Source organism: Halyomorpha halys, unplaced genomic scaffold (assembly GCF_000696795.3).
Source record: "Halyomorpha halys isolate HHAL.00 unplaced genomic scaffold, Hhal_1.1 Scaffold244.1, whole genome shotgun sequence".
Classification (NCBI taxonomy): Eukaryota; Metazoa; Arthropoda; class Insecta; order Hemiptera; family Pentatomidae; genus Halyomorpha; species Halyomorpha halys.
The window spans coordinates 5,005-11,155 of NW_027110917.1; the positions used below are offsets into that span (position 1 = coordinate 5,005).

Here is a 6,151-nt window from a genome sequence, read left to right on the forward strand (position 1 = left end):
GCCTTCAGCGATTATCCTGGCATCCCAAGTAAATCTGCTACTAGTACATAGCAGTATATCACTCAGACCTTCAAATACTGACGGTAGACATAGGTATAATTTAATTTGAATTATGTTTTCTTCACATAATGCATGTATTTTTTTCTGGTTTAGAGGGATCATAAAAAAAAAATAAGTAAAAAAAGAGCACTTGGAAAGGGAATATGAATAAAAACGATAGAATTCCAAAGCAACAAGATCTATGCAGGCAGATTGATGAAGCGGAGCTAAAAATATCACCAGTAAACGGTAATTGAAAGTTAGCAGTCATAAATTACTGAAGATAATGAATATTAACTGCCTTCTAGCCGAGAGCTCTCCATCAATTCGTCCCGGTCGGCAAGCAGAGTCAGAACTCACTCTGTCTTTATTTACACTTTACAACATTAATGTCATAGTTAATAATGTCAATGAGGTCTTAATAAAAAAATAAATTAAATTGTAAGAATAAATAAAACAAAAATGAGGATAATCGAAGAATGTTGAATTTTTTTTTTTGTCACCGGCTAGCGCAGCATCTTTTAATTAACTAAACAATCGACTATGAGTTAGTCAAGTAACTTGGGACAAAATATACTTCAATAAACTCATTTCATTGCCCCTTACCAATATGTGGTTCCATTTTTTTTTTAAAATGTCATTATAAACCATTCTAGTAATTTTTATTTTATTTTCAAGTAATATTACTACTGTATTTATTTCTGTAAACATACAGAATATGTATTTAATTAAAAAAAAATTATAATATGACTGTTGCTGATGTGCAGGATCAGCTAAATAACTACACCCAAGACCAAGATAATTTAATAATTAAGGCTAGTAATGATATCAAAAGGGATGATATCAAATGATGAATACACCATGCTCAATGTTTTCAATTATAATTATATTAAAAAGGCTTTGTAAAGGTTAGAATTTCACGAAACATGGTAATGGAATGCATAAAGTTTATTTGATTATTGTCTCTCAGAATAAGGAAAATATAATAAAACGTTTAAAATATTTTCATGTTGACATGAACCGTTTTATTAAAAATATAGGAATTAGGTAATTGAGTTACAGTGAAAACATTGAAAAGAAACAAATGTTTGCGTCTTCATATAAAAATTTTTTATAATAATTATATTAGATCTGAAAGTCATACGAGCTTATGATGTTTTTCAAAAGGGATTCAAAAGTTATTTTATGTCCACAAGTATTTATGAAACATTTCATTCGAAGATGTTGTATCTGAAGCATTCTATGAATAAAGGACTGAAGGAGAAAAAAGGAAATAGAAGGATCCGATTCGGATGGCAACAGACATTACCTCCAGATCTTTCCCTATTGCATTATATCTTGTTAAACTTTTGTATTATTGGACAGAACAAAATTTATATTTCTTATTCCCACCTAGGAAAATCCTAAAAAGAGAATTTTTATATAAATGGAAAAATTAAAAAAAAAAAGTTTTAGATTATTTTTTTCGAAAGCTACAAAAATAGCGGCAACTTCAACACGAACCCACTAATGAACACAAAACTTGGGGGCGTATGTGTGTGAGCGGAGGGGGGAGGGTGTTGGTAACTGAATGTTGCGTGATGCGGTGCAATGCAGCAGATTTAGAAGTGGATCCCAGCTTGTTCTGTATCAGACCTCAACTTAATTAAGATTTTACATGAGAAAATTTTACTAGCAGAATAAATAAGATATTACTAATTTAAAAAAACACAAATTAAGGTAAATTAACCCACCTGGACCATATTCCAATACGGCACCACCTTGGCCAAGGACTCTGTGACATCGGAGCAAGCACTGCCTAACAAAACCATCATCTTATCCTTCCTGGTGTAGAGAGCATGGAAGAAGGCGTCCAATCCAACTCCTGGATCACACTGGAAAAAAAATTGTAAGTCAAGATTAAAGTTAAAATAAAAGTTATTCATTTGAATAGAGGCACAAAAACAATAACTAACTTTTTGAAAATTTGTAATCTACGTGTAATATGCCTATTTTTTCAGATGCGTTTTATTTTATTTAAATTTTTAATGACAGCGCTCAAAACGCTTCTTTCACTTCCTCCAATCGTCACAGTCTTGGGCCGATGCCATCCAGTTCCTGGCTTTTAGAATATTGTCAGTATTTTCGACCACATCTGCCTTTCCTGTTTGTCCCATTAATTGTATGTGTTAGCAGACTTTTTTATCGTTTTTTCATCGGATCTACGTGGTTAAATTTTACTCATTTTATTAAGAAAATCTTTCAGTGCAAATCGCAGCCGTTTATAGTTGGCTTGATTGAAAATCCAAATTTGATAAGTTTTAGTGCTAATTTTACGAGAAATGCCCCTGATTATTGACAGTAGTTCTAGCTGATCCTAATTGTATTTATTTTGGAAAATTGATTATAGACCTTGCTATCCATACGTTCTCCCGTTGAATAAATGTCATTGGGTGCTAGACTATAAGTATTGGACCACCAGATACAATAGATAAAATGCTACGAGAATCTATTCTTCCAATGAGATTTTCATGTGTGTTAAAATTTTTTTTTTAAATAATTTATTTATTGTTATTTACAACTGTATATATTTTTACACAGTAAATTTGCTGTAGGTGACATAGTGACATGATACAAACATCTGTAGAATCTACCCACTGATGGAACTCCAATAATATTTCTAGCGGAGAAGATCTCGAAGTCATTCTCTTTTCAGACACCTAGGAGGATTATTAAGCCAAGTTAGAAACAAGTGGATTTGGGTGGTTGGAAAGTTTATCATGGAAGGATTGATATCTGGTTCTGGCAAATCGGCAACATGTGAGACATTGAGGTTCTGATGGATGACTTGATCGTGACAAAGTAAGGATTTTACTAAGCATTTTGGACTGTAAGGATTGGATTAGGGAGGAATTTGATGGTTTCATGTAGATCAGTCCTTTGTAATGTATTGGCAGTTTAGGCCGTTTGTCTAGTAAATGTTGTAATAGTCGGAATCTACGAGCAGTCTCCTGTCTTTTCAATCTTGTATGAGGATTCCATGTCAGTCGTTTGTCAAGATGTAGCCCTAAGTAACGGATCTGTTCAAGAGGAATAAGTGGGGTATTATTAAAGGATAGTGTAGGGCAAGAGGTCATGGGTTTACAATGAAGGGTAAATGAGATTTGGTGAGATTTATTAGAATTTATTTTAAATTTTATCCGACATTGGTTGCACCATTGCTCAATCCGGGTGAGGTGTGTTTGGAGTGGCTGTTACAGGATCGAGATGGGAGGATAGGATAGCAGTCCATAATCTAGAAAATAAAATTGAATGAAATACTACAACAACTGCCTAATAAGTAATAACATTCATATTGAATAGCTTTGTATTAACAGTTACTATCCACTAACTCTAGCTCTGTTTGAATCCGCAACTCTTTTAGCCAAGTGAAATAACATAAATAATAACATTTAATGTATATAACTTAAAACAGCTGGACATTATTTAATGAGTAGCTGCTTTAGCGTTTGATTTAATTTGATTTCTTAATTAGCGGATTGTTATAAACACCTTCACACCTTAAAAAATAAAATAAAATAAAATTGTTTAACAGAAAGAAAATCCATTTCAATCTAGTAACACTAAATTAAGCGGTTGTATGTGCTCTGAAGATAGTGAGAGGAGCTCTATCTAAAATTTCAATCAGTGAAGGAGGCTGTAGATAATGAGATAAACACGACATGATCCCAGAATTCATGCCTCAGCCAGCTCCCGTCAGATTAGTCGAATGCAGCAGATCTATCGCACGGTGTATGCTATGCTGCACGATATGTGTAATGTCAGTTGAATATAATCCTCTATATCTTATTTGCAAATGTGCAGTGATGATTGTTGTGCTTATGCAAAATTATGAAATTACACTTGTAACAGAGATTTTAGTTTCATTTTTTCCTTATTATTAATTATTATAACATGAAATAGGAATTTATGTGTGATTTGTCGGGAGAGGGCGAGGGTACAGGAATATATTGGTCAATGCTCCAAGTTCTTATGTCATCTTTGAGATGTGAATGTACCATGGATAAAATGATGCTTAAATGTGTCACTGATTTAAGTTTTTTATTTTTCAACATATCTGACTTATATAGGTTATATAAGTACTAGGCAATATGCTTTAGAAATATGGGGAATTGGTGTAAAAATAATACGTCATCACAATGTGACCACCCTCAAATCAAAGCTCAAAATCTAGTGATGGAGGATTCTCGATTATAACGACGGATGCTTTCAGGAATCATTTAACAAATTATTGAATTATTACACAAGTTTGATCTATATGTTTGTTTGATTTTCAGTAACGATTTGTGTACAAATGGTGTGAAAAATCTTCTCAACTCGTATATAACTGAAATAGTTTTTCGCCATAGTTCAGCCACCTTAATACAGCTTTTGTGTATCAATTTATTATACCCTTTCCTGTTTCCAACACTCTGTATTTTAACATACTGTAATCCAAAAAGTAAAGCCTATTTTATTTTCATTTTCATCACCTCCAAAACATATATAAAGGCCCCAATACATCCAAAGAAATACACAAAGTTAAAATAAATCGCTAAGCAAGAAAATTATCGTAAAATCGATTTATTTTCTTATTTTCAGTACCTTCGAAAAAATAATATTCCATAGGTTAAAGCGGACATTTTAAATTTGTATTGTAACGCGCGATCATGAAACGATTTTGTTTTTCTGCACATTCGAAAACATATTAACAGACTTTAATATGTTAGGAACCGAAAAAGTTAAAATCAATCGAATCTTTAGCGCACCATTTAAAAGTCTAAAGCATTTTCATAATCTGCACATCTGAACAAATCTGTACATGAAACAAAGTTCATACATGGACGAAATTCACCCTAAGAAATTTGTTTACATAAATAAATTGAATTCAAAATTTATAACGTAGATATGGGTTAAATTACAAGTAACTGTAATTTCAATTACTAAAAGTCAAGAAGGTATTGTAATTGTTTCAACAATTACAGTAATTGTGTTAACAATTACAATTACAGTAATTGCTTCAACAATCACACTTACAGTAACAGCCAATCACTTAAAATAATTACAGTAATTGTAAATGCTTATAATTACATCAGTGCAATAGTACTTCCAAACCTCTATTTGTTTATGTTTTGGACCATTTTATTGTTATTTAGTGAAATTGTAGTGGAACTGATGGATGAAATTAAAGATGAAATGAAATTAATCGCAATGATTTCTAGCCAAATCCAAAAAGGAAGCATTTATTACCGTAATCTATGTTTTTCAGTCTAAAATTTTGACTTTTATATTGATTTTGAATTTTATTGATATATTTTTTTCTTTATTACTTTCCCAAATCATGCAACAAAGGAAGACAATTTATTAGTGAACGCATTTTTAACTGAAGAATCTTTCCCATTCTTGTTGAACTATATCAACACGGAGCAAAGTTTCTTTCTGAAACAAGAGAGGAAGGTATAGAAAGACCAAGAAAACACTTTCTCAGACTATCATTAACTAGATTGCTGTGAAGTTTCTTCTATCTGGTAGAGGAATATTTATCTATCTTGCCTTTACAGACGAAGGAATCCTTTTACATTTCTGTTTAGTAATAATATTTATGTTTAGTTTTTACATCATTTATTTTCCTTACTTATTTTTTATTTGATTTACCTTAGTTGTTAACGTACTTATTATTATTTTAACATTAATATTATCCATTTTATTTCATACTTATCTTTTTATTATTACTATTTATTTACTATTCATTTTTTTTTATATTTATTCAATATGTATATTTGGTATGATGGCGTGGCAAAATATAGTAATAAAAGAAAATAATAATATTAATTATTTCTATGATCTGATAGCAAAATATCATAATGTATGTTATTATATCCCAATTTTTGATTAATTTATTGACAACTGCTAAGTGTCAAAATTGATGAGTTTACCGACCATAGTGGGAAAAAAAAGGCGGCTGTTTAAGACACAAAAATTCAATTTTGAGTTGTTTTATGTAAAAAAAAAGTATGTTATTTCCTTTGAGAAAAAGGTTCAGTTTTTTTCAGATAATCTGGAGGGTACAGTATACTATACAGTATAGAGGGTA

General features: G+C 31.1%; 1 long non-coding RNA gene across 3 annotated transcripts in view; it reads right to left on the minus strand.

Moving 5' to 3' along the window:
- Positions 1-1,776: 1,776 nt before the first annotated feature.
- Positions 1,777-6,151, minus strand: part of LOC106680128 (uncharacterized) — a 486,547-nt gene continuing 482,172 nt past the window's right edge. For all 3 annotated transcript variants that reach the window (XR_010843854.1, XR_010843855.1, XR_010843853.1), the window contains one exon: positions 1,777-1,913. This is a non-coding gene — a long non-coding RNA (uncharacterized lncRNA). The remainder of the gene's footprint in view (positions 1,914-6,151) is intronic.